Genomic DNA, 17,249 nt, shown 5'->3' with positions numbered 1-17,249 from the left:
AAGAAATCGTTTACTCATGGGTGAGAGTTTATGTATAGCTCCATCCTTAAACTATTTGCTTCTAAATCACAGCTGAGAATCCCATTCAAACTTACCCAACTGAAAGCATTTGAACCTACGCAACAGAAACTTCTAGTTCATAGGTCAACCTGTGGCCGCCCTGCCTTAACTGAGACTGGCTGGCCCTTTCTTACACAAGCCTGTCAGGACTTTCATAGCCAAGTGGGAACTATTCCTGTTGGATATTACAAGATACAAAAAGGTTACACAATTACATAATTTTGTCTAACTTTATGATGACATTTATGTGATTGCTGCTTGGCAGTAACCAAAACCACAGTCCCTCTGATGAATTAATTTCCTTTATACCATCCTCATCCATTCTTTTCAGAAGCTCATGTACTTCAAAAATTTACTCGCATTAATTCGCCTCAAAAAATCCTTTTTCCTTCTTTAGCTTCACATTTATTGTGCTTCTTAAAGTCAATTTTATCAACGCAACTTCTGAAATTGCCAAAGTACAGGGATGAATGTCATCATGTCAAGGGTTTTAAAATGTATTCTGACAAGACAGAAAAGGTCAAAGCAGATTTCTTCAACATGTTCAGATGTAGTCCTGATTATAAAGACTTTTACAAGGAGTATTTAAGGTTCTTCCTTAACATGACTGCAGAATTCTGCTATATTTGATAGATTAAATTTTTGCTTGGAACTCTCTTCTCTCTAGACTCCCACCTTCTGTCAGGATAACCCCTGCTTGAGTTTCCTCTCTCGGTTTAGATGTTTTCCCTCCCAAGTCTTTCCTGGCCCCACATGTCATAGCCGGTTATCTCCTCAGACATGCTCTCCATAATCAGTGTTTACCTGAAAGCATTTATTTCACTGCACTGTAATCATCTGCTAATCTGTGCATCTCTATTCCTCTCCAAGATAAAATGAATGTCTTAGGAGCAGTCTGGACCTAGACTAAAGGACTCCAGAGCCTGGCACAGTAACCACGAAATGTAGCTGAAATACATTTGTTAAATCAAAGAACATTGTTCAGAACAATTGTCCTTCATTCCATGGAAATGTCAAGGTCAAGAAAGAGTGAGAAACTGATTCTGATTATAGAAGTTTTCAAGAAGACATGATCTCAGATCAAAAAAAGAACATTAACAGGACAAGTGGCAAATTTTAGTAAAGTCAGTAGTTTAGTAACTAGTATTGTATGAATATTAATTCCTTGGTTTTGGCCACTGTGAGCTGTAAGATGTTAACATTTGGAGAGCTAAGTGGTAAACATACAGTAATTATTTGACCTTTGTCATCATTTTTATGAACTTAAAATTATATCAAAATGGAAAGTTAAAAATCTTAAATAGAAACAAATACGTATATGTCGACATAGGAAGAAAAAAGAAGGAAGGGAAGAAGGGATGCAAAATAGGAGGCAAAAAGGAATGAAAGCCACAGCTAACTGGCATTTAGAAGACTATCTAGAATGACGGAAAAATAGATTTGAGAATTTTTATAATCCTAGATGCCTGAAATACCATTTGTTACCCCATTCCTAACAGTCTCAAGAGGAAATACCGTTCATGACCACAGGCTTATGTAATCCTTTTTCATTGTTTACTCCTGACTTTGTTCCATATGCTTTAAATTGTTCAGTCCACTTAGCGAGCGCTTGGTATGTGCTAGGCAGTGGTCATAGACTTAAAGATAATGAGAAGTGAGACTTTTCCTCAAGAAGGGATGCAATCTACAGGGGTGATAGAAGCAAAAACAAAACAAAGTACAGACATGAATCCCAAATAGAAAGGAAGCACAGTGAGGTGTGTGCTTTTCCTAGAGGACAGACGCCTTCAAGAAATGGGTGTAAGGGCACCTTTGAAGACTAACTGGGACTTTGCCAGGTAGACAAAGTTGGGAAGAATATTCCAATGTACAAGATCTCAGAGAAAAAATAGCAGAGTGAGTTCACCATAGCTAAAATGAAAACCACCCACCCAAAATGGACTCCTATTTTTTAGTAGAGTTATTGAGATATAATTCACCTGTTTAAAGTATATACTTCAGTGGTTTGGGTTTTGTTGTTGTTGTTTGTTTTTGTACCAGGAATTGACTTCAGTGCTTCTTAGTACATTCAGAGTTATCCCATCACCACTACTTTGTAGAACATTTTCTTTGCCCCTCAGTAATCTCACATCCCTTAGCATTTACTCCTGTCCTCCACTGCCAAGCATAAGCAACCTCTGCTTTACTTTCTTCTCTCACAGATTTGCTACGCTGGACATTTTATATTAAGAGATTCATAATATTTTGTGATGTATTCTTTTATTAAACATACTGTTGTCAAGGTTCACCCATGCTGCAGCATGGATCAATACTTCTCTCCTTTTTATTGCCAAATAATATTCCATGGTATAGATATACCATATTTTGATTTGTACTGGCCCCAAAATAAACATTTGGGTTGATACATTACAAATATTATTAACAAAGCTGATTGAGCATATATATAATATACGTGTACATATTATGTATATACAAGTTTTTGTGTATACATACATTTTCATCTCTCTTGGATGTATACTTAGAAGTGGAATTTCTGGGTGATATAATTCTATTTTAGTGGTTGAAGAATTGTACTCTTTGTGCAAAATGCCTGCACCATTTTATGTTTCCACTAGCCATGTATAAGGGGTATAAATTCTTCATTCTGTCACAATCATTTGTTCATTTACTGTTGTCTATCTTTTATTTTATAGGCATTATATGAGGTGTGATTAAAAACTACAATGAACATTTAATTTTTTGTAAATTTATTACAGTAGAAGACACATTACTATTAATTCCCCTCAATTCTACCTCTCATTGAACATACTTATCCTATTACTCTTGCCATTTTCTTGAGCAGTTCTGGAAGTTCTCTTTTATATCTTTTTTGTGCTATTTAGTGTCTTGGATCCATTCAAAACATTTACCTTTCATGAGAAAAGGTTTTTTCTATAAGAAAAAAGTCACACGGTGTCAGATCCAAGGAACAAGGTAGATACATCACAAGGTGTTTAGCAGCCTCTTTTCCCCTGAATGGTACTTAGCAGCAAACTTTGCCACATTTTTTTGTCATACCTTGTAAAGCCTCACAAACGTGGGCCTCGAGAACTGCTTCAGTAGGTAGTAAGAAAAATGGGAAACGTGTTCAAAGTGAGGGGGAATATTTTGAAGGCAATTAATGGCAATATATCTTATACTGGAATAAATTTTTAAAATTGTTCACCATATATTTTGATCACACTTTATAGTAGTATATAGTATGGATATGCTGAATTATGTTCCATTTTCAGGATAACCACATAATAAGATACTCTACATTATATAGCATCATAAAAACGTAAACTAGGACAACAATGAGGTAAGCACTGCACACCTATTAGAAATGCAGAATATAAAAGAAAATGCTGGTGAGGTTACAGAATAACAGGACCTCTCATCTATGACTGAATGCAAAATGACACAGCTATTTTGGAAGACAGTTTGAGGAAAATTAGAAAATGACACAGTCCAGCAATCACACTCCTTAGTATTCACTCAAAGTGGCTGAAAATGTATGCCCTTCCAAAGCCCTGTGCATGGGTGTTTGTAACACCTTTATTGCTAAAACTTGGAAACAAACAAGATACCCTTCAGTAGATGAATGAGAGTATAAACTGTGGTCCCACCAGGTGCATCCAAACAATGGAATATTACTTCATGCTAAAAAAAAAATTAGTTTTGAAGCCATGAAAAGACATGAGGGAAACTTGAATTCATTATGACTAAGTAAAAGTTACCTGAAAAGGCTACCTATTGTATCGTTTCAGCTAGATGCTATTAGGGAAAAGGCAATAAAAGATCAGTGATTGTAAAGAATAGGGGAGAAGGAGGGATGCATAAGCAAATCACAGAGGGTTTTTAGGGGCAGTTAAACTACCATGTAGGATACCATCATAGTAAATATATGTTATTATACATTTGTTCAAACTCATATAAGAGATAATGCCAAAATGTACCCTAGTAAAAGCAATAGACTTTGGGTAATAATGATGTATTAGTGAAGACCCATCAGTTGTAGCATATACCATTGTGATAGGGTTTGAGAACATTAGAGGAAGCTATGCATGTATGGGATAGGTGGTTTGTGGAAGCTCTCTGTACCTTCTCCTGGATCTTGCTATGATCCTAAAATTGGCCTGAAGAATCATTTAACCAATTTTTTAAAGACAATTCAGAGAAGATTTCAGAATACTGGTGAAAAAGGGAAAAATCTAGTTCAGAAACAGAAAGCCTAAGTAAGGGAAAAGAAGGAAAAAAACTCTAATGAAATCTTGAAAAAAAAGCTAACGACATCTTTGAAAGGAACAAATGCAGCTGATCCACATCTTGAAGCTTCCAAAACATTCTGTGTGTACAGTCCTTTAGAATGGTTTCCAACTCATGGAAGAGAGAGTGCTTCTCTACATGCCAAATTACAATGCTAAGACAGATTGAGGGTGAAATGTAATCAACCATTTGTTGATTATTTATTTTTTAATCATATCCTCAAGCACCTACAGATGTAAGAAAGCATGTGGTCTCAGACTGAAACTGTTTGCAAACAGCAGGATTGCCTGGCCCAAGAAATGGTGCTCGCTGTGTGATGAAAGCCACCCTTCTAAAACCGTGTTTGGTTAGCACCTATGCCCCGCTGAAATTGGCAGAGTACATCCTCTTTGGGCATGCTGCCAGCCTAACAGATGGGTCTGAATGTAGCCCTGCCAGAGAATCAGTGTGTGCAATGAGTTCACAACTGTGGTTAGATTCCTTTCCAAGGATGTTTCATCTACTTAGGCTGCCTGGCAAAAATTTATGGTTTTCATGACTTCAAATGGCATCAATAAATATGTAAATAATTCTGCCTATCAGTGGTTCTCAAGGTTTGGTTTCCTGGATGAGTAGTGCAAACATGGGCTGGGAAATTGCTAGAAATACAAGTTTTGAGCTCACCTCCCACACAGACCACATCTTCATTGACTCAGAAACTGGATAGAGCCAGCAATGAATGATTGAACAAGTCTACCAGGTGATTCTAACGCAACTCACTTTTGAGAACCATTGCTCTAAACTACAAGTTCCCAAAATTAAAAGTACTTGAGGAAAACTTTAAATACTGATGCCTTTGTCTCAACTCCAGAGATCCTGATTTAATTGATTTAAGATGCAACCTCAATATCATTTTAGAATCTCCTCTGGTGATTCTAATGTACACCAAAGTTTGCAAAACACTGTTTGAACTAATCAGAATACTGTACCTATCACAAGCTTCTGGGAGAAATGCTTCAGACTTTCATAACTGCAGGAAAAGCTTTATGAAAAGAGTTTATGTATAGGTCTTGGATTAATGGATCACTTTATTTAAGCCCTTAGATACCATGAAATGTATCATTTCTTGACTTAACAAAATACTGTCTGTGTACTCTGTGTACTTCTTCCAAGGTCACCTTTTCTAATAGCGCCATATATAAGTTTGTTTCTGATTTCAGTGTAAAGTATTTTTTGAGTGAGATATGCTTTCAGATGATTAAACCTCTAAACTAAGATAATTTTTGAAAAACTTAAATGCTCTTTAAGCCACAGTGTTGTCCCGTACATTTAATATTAGTAGATAGTTAACTAAGAGGCAAAAACAGGAAACTTGAAATTATTTGCCAGGTTTTCCCATCTTACTTTATATCAAAGCACATGCAGTATAGAAATGCTACAGTATTTATACATCCTAGAGGACAATTAGGACAGGCCGCTGACCACCTGGCCACATGGAGAGCAAGAATCAGGATCTCACACGGCAAATTCACTAATACAAAAGTCTGAATTTCTAAAGATTTAGGTACACAAACAAGATCTTAATATGATTTTTTTAATGGAAAATGAAATTTCTTTTCCTTGACATTATTTTTATTTTTATTTTATTTTTAAACTTTTATTAGTACATGTTAGCAGCAAATAATGTTTGTATTCCTTGTGTGGAACTGGTACATGCACATAGCACAGTTTAATAACTTTTATCATCCCCTTTCCCTTCCCTTCTTCCCATCCCATCCATCTCTTAATCCTCTTCCCATTTAAGAAGATGTATCTTCCTACTTCCTGTTATCAACCTTTTATTTTGCTCTTTATTTATAATTTAGATTTCTTATACAAGAGAAACCAGCAATATTTAAGCTTTTGTGTCTGATTTATTTCACTTAACATTATAGTCTTGAGGTGCATCTATTCTCCTACAAATGACTCATACATCTTTCTTTAAGGCAGAGTAGTACTCCATTGTGTGTAAATATGGTTTTTTATCCATTCATCTATTGATGGACCAATAGGCTGCTTCCAAGATTTAGCTATTATGAACTGTGCTGCTACAAGCATGGGTATGCAAGTATCACCATAATATGATGTCTTTAATTCTTTCAAGAAGATACTTAGAAGGGGAATTGCTAGGTCAAGTAGAGTTCCTAGTTTAAGTTTTTTGAGAAGTCCACATAGTGATTGAACTGTTTTAGATTCTCACCAACAATGTAGAAGGGTTCTTTTTCACCACAGCCTCTCCAGCATTTGTTATTATTTGATTTACTGATGAGGCCATTCTCTTCAGGATAATATGAAATCTTAATACTGTCTTGATTTGCATTTCTCTAATGGCCAGTGATGTTGAATCTTTTTTCATGTACTGGCCATTTGTTCTTCTGTGAAGTGTCTTTTCATTTCGGTTACCCATTTTGATTAGGCCTTTTATTTTGGGGGTGCATCTAGTTTCTTTCTGTACCTTATATATTCTAGATATCAGTCCCCTGTCTGAGAACTACTGGCAAAAATTTTTACCATTCTATGTTTCATTTTCCCTCCATTGATTGTTTCTTGTGCAGTATAGAAACATTTTAATTTGATATGATTCCATTGGTTGATTCTCTACACTATTTCCCATACAACCAGAAAGTGAGAAGCCCGTTGCCTATGCCTATGACTTCAAGAATTTTTCGAACTTAATCTTCTAACATGTTAAATGTTTTAACATTTGGTTCTTTGATCCATTTTGACTTAATTTAGTACATAGTGAGACATATAAGTCTAGATACAATCTTCTACATGTGAATATCCAGTTTTCCAAATACCATTTATTAAAGAGGTTATCCTAAAAAAAAAAAAAAAAGACAGAAAGAAATGGAAAAAAACATAAAGATGCTATCTTTCCTCCAGTGCATGCTTTTGGTCCCTTTGTCAAAGACCATATAGTTGAATGCGCTTAGGGTTGTTTCTGCATCTTCAACTCTGTTCCATGTTGATCCTCTGTTTTTGTGCCATTACCATGCTGTTTTATCACTGAAGCTTTGTAATATGGTTTAAAATCTGGGATGGTGACTTCTTTGTTCTTGTTACTCAGGATTGCTTTTGTTACTCTGCATCTCTTCTGGTTCCATATGAATTTTAGGATTGTTTTCTCTAGTTATGTGAAAAATGTTATTGGCATTTTGATTGGAAAGTATATTATTGGTATTTTGGAAGTCTGGCCATTTTGCTATAATGATTCTGCCTATTCAGGAATCAGGGACCATTTTCCATTTTCTGAAGTTCTCCTCAATTTGCTTTTTCATAGAACTATAATTCTTGTTGTAGAGATCTTCCTCACTTCCCTAGGTTAATGCCTAAGTAATTTTTCTAAGAGCTATATTGAATAATTTTTTCCTAATTTCTTTTTCAGTGGGTTCATTATTAGTGTATAGAAATACTATTGATTTTTGTGTGCTCATTTTATAGTATGATACATTCTTGGATTTGGTTGATAATTCTAAAACTCTTGCTGAATTTTTTTTTTGATCATCTATGTAGAAGATCACATCATCTACAAATAATAATAATTGAACTTCTTCCTTTCCTATATGTATATCCTTCAATTCTTTTCCCTACCAAATTACTCTTACTAATGTTTCAAGCAGTATGTTGAACAGGTGTGGTGATGGTGGACATCCTTATCCTATTCCTGATGTTAGAGAACAAGCCTTTAATATGGTGTTGGCAGTAGGTTTGCCAAGAATGGCTTTTATCAGATTGAGATAAGGTCCTTCTGTACCTATTTTCTTCAGTGTTTTCATCATGAAAAGACGGTGGATTTTTTCAAAGGCTTTTTCTGCATCTATTGAGATAATCATGTGGTTGTCATCTTTGCTTTTGTTTACATGATATATTGTATTTACTGATTTGCATATGTTGCATCTCTGAGATGAAGCCTTAGTCATGATGCATGATCTTTTTGAGAACTAATTCTATTCTGTTTGGCAATATCTTGCTGAGGTTTTTTGATCTATATTTATTACGAAGATGGGTCTATAATTCTCTTTTTTTGTTGGATCCTTCTCTGATTTTGGAATCAGAGTAATGATAGCTTCCAGGAAAGGTTTTGAAAGTATACAAATAATTTTCAAGCTCCCTTCTTAGATGGACTACCAAAAACCTGAAAACCAGCATAAAACTGAATAAAGTCTTCATTTGATACTCTTAATAGGGAAAGTTTAAATTGAGGATTGACATTTCACATCTAGAATATTGTTTAACAATTTTCTGTTCAACTGACTTTTAAGGAATGAAATGAAAGTGGCAGAATTATCAATCTGAGGATCCACAAAAAACGAACCATTGCTCTTATGGGACATCATCTCAACATCACTGGGAAATTCACCTTGCCTGACATACTGGTAACACCAGCTTTTAGGAGTCAGGACCCAACAGGTCTCTTGGTTTAAGGCAGCTATGTCTATGTTGATAGTAAAGAAGAAGAGAAGGTCATACAAATGAATTGGTTTTCTCACACCATAGGCACATGTGCCAAGGTGGCCACAGGTGTCAATATTAGGAAATCCCTCCTCCTGGAAGCCAAGAAGTCTCTCGAAACTGGCAGAAAGGGTATTTTCCTCATGTTGACCCTGCTGTGGGTCAACATGCCCCCCCCCCAATAAAAAAAAACCAAACAAGTGTTCTGTATGTAACAGCATGACTTTTTAAAAATGTAAAACAAAATTCGGTATTTTTTAAAAACTCGATAAAAACAATTTTTCAAACTGTAGCACCAAAAGTATCCAGTTATCACTTGGCATCTCCAGCACCTTCAGCTTTCTGTGCCTAGTGTGTTCTGACATCTTCATTTTCTGCAGGGGTGTTCACAGCTTTGCTGGCATCAGCTTTTCCCTTTCACCCTTTGGGTACCTTTTCTCCCTTCTTTGCAAGGGCCTGTTTCAGCTTGTTCCTTGCTTTGGAGGATCAGGTTTAGCAGACAACCTAGTGGAAGTTCTCTGTGATCTGTCCTCAACTTGGCTTTGTCTCCTTTAGTGTCTCAGTCTTCAGCCTTTCTCCTGGGGATGGCGACAGCGGTAGCAGGACATGGGCAAGGATGGGGGATGCAGCAGCACACAGCTTTAGGAGGTCCAGGAGCTTCTCGTCTCTACTTGCCACCGCTCCAGAATGAAACTTAACCAATTTCCTTTTGGTCTTCAGCAACTGATCTATCACAGTGTAACCATTACAGCCTTTGTGATGCTATTGAGGTGGTTACCATTCAATTTAACATTGACAAGAAACAAGGTGAAGCCAGAAGTAACTGGAATTAGCTTCCTACTGTGGAAGTCATTCAATTATGTGATTTACCATCTAAGTGACTTTAGGCAAGTAACTTAACTGTGTTGTACTTCATTTTCCCTACCAATAAAGTAGAAAAATGATAGTGCCTATTTCATAAATTTATTGTAAGTAAATGTGAGCTCAGGTATAGAAGCACGGCAAACTGTAAGAGTTCACCTATTCTTATTAATAGCAGTTACATTTTGTGATGTTACTGAATGGACCTAATCCAATCTCATGCCCTCTTCCTCTTGCCTCGAGCTCCCCTGACCTCCTGACATATAGATCTGCTAAATGAATGGACATTTTGATGGGCAGAACAGGGCAAAGCAAATCCCAAGGAAGTTGTTAAGCATCATCCATCACTGACTTTGCCAAACAAGACTTCAGGCTGAATTTAGCACAGTACTCATAGTTCCCCAGGAGAGAAGCTATCAGTAGCTTTTAACTGAGAGTGGCACCCCAAACTATGAGGTATTATGGAATACTACTGGCATTTAGGTAGTGTTGCTAATGTTGGATACATGAAATGGCCCTAATCAAAACAGCAATAGCACTCACACTGAGAGCAAAGTGAGCACAAACTCAGGCCCCTGGGTGTCCCTGGAGCAGAAAACAGGTCAGCGGGGCAGGGACTTGAGAATGAGAATCTTAGTTCTTAAAGGTAAACTGAGTGCTACCAGAGCATAAACCCAGGTAGACATGAGGTAAGCACTTGTGGGAGGAAGGAGACAGAAGCAGAATTAAACAGAGGAAATTCAAGCTGTCTTATGTAATATCCTCTATTCTTATTTGGGAAAATCTGAACGGGGAATTAGTCAATAAAACCACAGAACTGCTCCAAGCCCTACAGCAAGACACTGACTGTCCCATTATCTGTTCCTGCCTGATCTTCCGGCCAGGCAGCAGACAGCCTCCCAGCTCTCTCCCACCCAGCTGGAAAAGGAAACCAAATATGGCTCTGTGTTGGGTGCTCTTTTCATCAACCTTATTTGTAAGGGACAAAGCTTCTACTCTAAGCAGTATAGAAGGAATTCCTTCTATAGGATGGGCTTTTGACACTAGCTCTGGATAATGTAATTGTCAATCCTTTCCTTGGATATAGGGATGCTTGGGACTCTACTCATCTATCTAATCCTACTCAGTATGTTTTCTCAAGATCTGGATCATGTTTCTGATTCCTGCAAGCTGTCTGGGATCATGATTTGGCCTGAACAAAAGTAATATTACCCACTGATAGTCATTGTTCAGAAAAACTTGCTGCAGGATCTCAGCTCACTATAACTGACATTTTAATTTGAATTTTGTGACTCAGTTCAGCTTCCTAAAAACCTGGTTGGTCAATCCCCCAAGCCTAAATTTAAGTTTACTGTAATGCTCTAATGGATCCATGTCAAAGGAACAGGAAGACGACTGGCAATAACATATATATTGTGTTGTGCCTCGTTTACTTTTGACCATATACATTGTAAGATGCTTCAAAGAGCCTTTGGATGATGTTTCCATAATACAGACTGCAGGAGTCAAATTGTTATAATAATCCTTTTCTAACCATATTTGCATGGAGATGGCAGAACTTAAATCACAATTTCCTTGGCTCCTTTTCTTCCAAGATTTCAATCTTCCCTCCATAGATAAGGATTGTTTTATTTCATACGTCCAGGAATTGTTCTGAACATACAATCCCTTTGCTAGAACATGGCAAAAGACTATAGGCCAACATCAGACTCCCATAGATCTCCCACTCAGGTTCGGTTTCTTGATGGTGCATATTCCTTGTGAAGTTGACAGATCCAACATAATACATACACAGTCTATACTTCCTAGGCTATTTTGGTTTAACTCCAGTTCCCCTAAAACTCTAGACAGTGACTTTATTTATACAGATTTGCTGTATAAATAAATCTCCATGTAAAAGAATGGACTCCAAAAGCAGAAGGTGATTACTAGAGGTTTTAGGGAGCCAGGAAGTAACTGTTTAATGGATACAGAGATTCAGTTTGGGAAAATAAGAAAATTACAGACATAGGTATTGGTGATACCCACTTGACTTTGTGAGTGTACTTGTCACCACTGAACTATTCACTTAAATGGTTAAAGTGATAAATTGTATATTGTGTGCATTATATTTTTCAGGGCATTTGTACTACAGTTCATTCCCCAGCCCTGTATTTCCTTTGTATTTTGAAACAAGGTCTCAATAAATCATTAAATTGCCTGGGCTTGCCTCAAACTTGTTATCCTCCTGCCTCAGCCTCTCAGACTTTTGTAATTACAGGCATGTGCCATAGTTGACTAAAAGCAGGTTACAATAATATTATATCATTATATCACTTCTTTAGTAGCTATGAATAGAAGGAGACAGAGAGATAGTCACTCAACTTTCCACAAATAATGGCTGCTTCTGGAAAATTTAGGATAGAAACTGAGATCTCACAGTAGTCAATGAGCAGTCCTGGAACTGAAACTGGGACAGCACCAAAGGACCCTCATGAACTAGAGCTGAATCTCTCACAGTGCTGCACTAGAAACACAGTCATCCTCTTCCTGTCTTTCCTGGCTTCTCCCTCTATTCCTCCCACTAAAGACTGTATTTATCTTCTTCTCTACCTTTTCCCTTTATAGCTACTACTCTGGCTCTCACTGATTCAATCAATCATATGAAAGGCAGAACTATATGGTAGGAAACATGATCACTTTCCAATGCTTTTTCCACAGAGACACTGTGATAGCTACATCCAGGACAATTTTATTTTTTATATTCTCTCTCTTGTGTTCTTGAATAATAACCCTCTCCAGTGGCATCTTTGACATTATTATATTTCAGAAGAATCTCTGGTACCAGGTGGAGCTGAAGACCATATGACTGACCCGGATATGGCATAAGCAACAACACCTGCAGAAGTCTCCCTTGCTCTGTGGACCAACACTATGCTACCTGTCAAAGAGCATGCTTCAGGTGAGAATGCAATGAAAGAGCGATTTATAACACCTAGCTTGAGTTTATGGCATATATGTTGCCTCTATTGGTAAATTATTATGCTCCTTATTTTGGCATAACGTAAGTCAAAAACATCTTCTGGAAAAAAATATATCATTTTAAATCAGCAAATTATTTTTAGTTCTTGGTCATTAATTCCCAATAATATATCTAGTACATTTGGCCTGTAGAAATGTACTAATTATTAATGTTTTACACAGCACATAATAGTTTATTGGATGGGCAACAAACTAAGATATTTCCCAGACTTGCAGATAAAGGGGAGCTGTTCCTTGAGACATCAGATTTGGCTGTCTGAGTCCTGCAGAACAAACAGAACTCATCAGCTGGCTCAGCTCCAGCTCTGCAGAGTCTAAAGCTTCTAGGCTATAAAACAGGCAGAAAAGCTGCATTATGGGTGCCCCCAAGTGGGTACATTTTGATGTGCACGCTAAGGATTTTCTGCTCAGCACCTCTAGCCTTAGATCATATCTGTAAGGTGTTTTTAAACATAGGAAGATAACAAAAAAAAAAAAGCATAGATGCTTTTCAGGTTACACTTCTTATAACATCATATGAATTGAAAAATATGTAATGTTTCAGTTTACCATACATCATTTATTTTCTAGCAAATATCTTAAAATTTGTTCCCTTACTGAAACATGGGGAAGAAAAAGGATAGACTTTAGTGTCAGACAGACTTTAGTGCTTGACAGTGTACAGTGGTTCAGCCCGTTTATAAGTTATATGACGTTGAGTAATCTATTTAATCTCCCCAAATCCACAGTTGACTCATTTTAAAAATGAATTTAAGATAATCTAAAGAAATTACTTCATAGGATTATATACCCAATAAAACTATATGTAATGTAATAAGAACAGTGTCCAGCACATTATGTCACTTACATATATCATTTATCATTTATAAAAATTATTATTATGTATAATATATACTTAAAATATATTTATTGAGATGAATTTATATATTGAATTTATAGAGACTTCCCAATATCTTTTCAATATATTCCACCCCTAATTTTATCATGCAGAGGCAATTTCCATTATTTACAATTTAGCAATATATATAAGTATAGCAATGGAAAAGAATCAGATTGACCTTCATTCTTCAAAAATTTCAGTGTCATGAAAAATAAGGAAAAACTAAAGAAATATTATAGATTAAAACCAACTTAAGACACAACTAAATAAAGTATGTGATTTTGTACTGGGTTCTGTATTAGAAGGGAAAAAGAAGATTTACAAAGGACATTTTTTGGGGTAGGTAATAAAATTGGAATATGGATTGTAGAATGAATAAAAATTTTATATCACTGTTAAATTTCCTGAATTTGCTAATTATGCTGTGATTGCTATATAAAAGAATCTCCTTATCCTTAGAAAACATAAATGGAGATATTAAGGGTCATAATACATGCCATCTACTTTTTATTAGGAAAATTAATATAAATATGTATGATATGTGTGTATATGCATCTAGATGATGGACACATAAATGTCTGTATGTAAATAATTCTATCCATGTGTGTATAATCAGATAAAAAGGGAGAATATAAAAAGTACAGAACATGGTAAAAATTGGTGAAAAGTAAACTATTCTTGAAGAGTAAATGTATACTCTTCTAGAAGCTTTCTTGTTTAAAATGTAAAGAATTTTACATTTAAAAATCTAAATTTTTAACTGAATGTGGTGGTTCACACCCGTAAATCCAGCACTTGGGAGGTGGAAGCAGGAGGATCACAGTGAGTTTAAGGCCAGCTTGGCCTACATAGTGAGTTCAAGGTCAGTCTGAACTGCACAGCAAAACTCTTTGGTAAATACGTCATACTACTTGTTAAAGCAATGTCTACTCACTAAAGAACACTGAAGTGTAATAACTAATTAGAATTTTCCTTCATCACCATTGGAATGTAAAAATGGTGCAGCTGCTGTTATAAGTTTACTTAAGAGAATTGAAAGCAGGGACTCCACGGATACTTAAAAACCAGTATTCATGGTAGTAGTATTTACAACAGCCAAATGTGAAAAACAAAACAAAACTTAAATGCCTATCAATAAATAAATAGATTTTTAAAATGCGGCATACACACTCAACAGAATCCTATTCAGCCTTTGAAAGGAATGAAATTCTAATATAAACTACAGTGTGGATAAACCCAGAAAACATTACACTAGGTGAATGAGCCAAACGCAGAAAGATAGCATATGATTCTACTTATATGATGGACTACCTAGAATAGGCGAAGTCATAGAGATAGCACAACCACAGTTACCAGGCTCTGGAGAATTGGTGGAGAAGAGGAGTTATTGGGTAGCCAGTGTCAGGTTCAACTCAGATGTGACTTTCCGGCACTCAACCTGTTTGCTGGCAGCGGCATTGTTCTCAGAGAAAACGCAGCTCAGCACCTGTGCTTTTGTCAACAAACAATGGAGGTTATAAAAAAGAAAAGAGATAGGGCAGATCATGGAATCATCCAAGCACCACGATGGCTCTAGACATTTGGAGAATTTTGACCACAGATAGTCACTCAGACCTCCTCACCTGAGGACCCTTGTCTGAGCTCCCTACCTGCCCCACCTTGTCCAAGCCCTGTAAAAGGCTCTGCTTTTCTTTGTACCACACAGACATGCTTCCGCCTTCCACTTACCTGCACCCAGGCACAAGAATTTTCACACCGCGATGCCTTTACATAAGCCTGATGGTCTCTGGTGGTCGCTGACTCCCACCATTCCTTACAGTGAGTACAGTTTCTGTTTAAGATGATGAAAAATTCTGCAAATGAATTGTGATGGTTGCACAACGTGCATTTAATGTCCTTGAAATATGTATACATTTAAAGGTAGTTAAAATAGTTTATGTAGTATTATATATATTTTACCATAATGAAAAATTTACCTTCATTTTTAAAAAATAAAATGTATTAGTAATATTTCAGTCTTAGTAAACACATAGCTAACAGTCTTCTAAAAATAATGCTTATGATTTTATAATGAAAATTTTAAAAACATTTTCAAATGTAAAAGGAATGGTGCAATAAATTCCCACCTACCTCTCAGCTCAGCAGTTACCAACTCATGGTCAGTTTTATGTGTGTTATTCTCTCTCTCTTCCACTTCCTTTCCCCACTATACAATGTTATTTTTCAAGAAATTCCAAGAATCGTATTTAATCCAGAAACAGTTCAATCAGAGCTCCATAAAAAAAAACTCTTCTGAAAAACACAACCATAATGCTGTTATTACACCTAAAAAAATTCAACAATTTTTTAATGTCGTCAGATATCTGCTATTGATCAGATATCATCGATTGCCTCAGGATTTTTTAATGGTCAGCTTGTTAAAATTAAGCATCTGGATAACTTTATATAACTAATTATATGTCTTTTAAGTCTGTTATAATCTATTGATTCTCCTTCCTTCTTCTTTCAAATTTATTAGTTGAAGAAATTGGTTGTCATGTAGTTTCTCACGTCTGAATTTTGCCAAGTTTACCCTCATGATGTCATTGAATATGTTTATCTGAACTCTGCTCTTCCTGAAAATTGGTAGATCACAGGCTTAGTCAGACTTTGATTTTTGTTTTCTTAAAGTAGGTGGTGTGAGTACTTCCTATGTGACTCATTTAGAATGCACAGAGTATCTGATTATCTTCTGATGTTAACTTTGGTCAGTTAGTTCAGTCTCATTTATTCATTGTAAAGTTCCCTCTCAGCTTTTTACTTAGTGATTTTAGTGGCCATTCATGATACTGCCTAGATTCATTATTTTATTAAAACTGAAAAATGGCAATATTCTCTTTCTGTCATTTCTTCTTCATTATTAGCTGGCATTCTTTTGCCAAGAAGAATTTTCTCTTATCAACTGTTTTTGTTATCTTGCATTATAGTTAGTAGACAAAAAAGACAACGAATTATTCTTTCCCTTACCTACCAGTTTTCAAAATAAATTATATACAATCTTAAACCATCAGGAAAAGAGGATCACGTGACTTATCCAATAGAATAATAGTGACTAATAAATATATCCTTCTAGGAATTTGGATGATTTTCTGTGTTCGAAGAAAAACTGGACTAGGATTTCTCTAAGGCAAGATTTTACAAATCAGCTTTCTGAAAAAACAGATGGTGGAATGGAAGAACAGAAAAAGAGGGGAGAATTGCTTGATGGAGAAAACAGAGAAAGCATTGAGTATGTGAAGCAGGTTCAAAGGGACTATCAAGAAATTAAGAAGTCTATCCAAGATTGGCATAACAGCTTGAAAGAAACTAAGGACAGACTATCTGAACTGGAGGGCAGACTTGAAATATGGGAGAAAGAAATGAAAAATTTCTTAAAAATAACAAAGAAACAAACAGCAATAATACAAAGACAAGAAGATGATAAGAGGAGCCATAACTTAAGGATTAAGAACATAAAAGAAGAAGTAGGGACACAAACAAGTGAACTACAAAAGCTACTCACAGAAATAATCCAGGAGAATTTTCCCAATTTAGCAAAAGGTAAAGATACTCAGATGTATGAGGCATACAGGACCCCAGCTACCTACAACCCTAACAGAGAAACACCCAGGCATATAATAATAAAAAT

The 17,249-nt window shown here is 36.0% G+C and overlaps 1 pseudogene; it reads right to left on the bottom strand.

The window, feature by feature from the left end:
- Positions 1 to 9,132: 9,132 nt before the first annotated feature.
- On the bottom strand, positions 9,133 to 15,291 carry LOC100725252 (non-histone chromosomal protein HMG-17-like; annotated as a pseudogene).
- Between the last annotated feature and the right edge of the window lie 1,958 nt (positions 15,292 to 17,249).

Source organism: Cavia porcellus, unplaced genomic scaffold (genome assembly GCF_034190915.1).
Source record: "Cavia porcellus strain 051 isolate PalLab524CR breed Dunkin Hartley unplaced genomic scaffold, mCavPor4.1 scaffold_12, whole genome shotgun sequence".
In the NCBI taxonomy this organism is placed as follows: Eukaryota; Metazoa; Chordata; class Mammalia; order Rodentia; family Caviidae; genus Cavia; species Cavia porcellus.
Note: the sequence above shows the minus strand (reverse complement) of the source record. Positions and strands in the feature narration are given on the sequence as shown.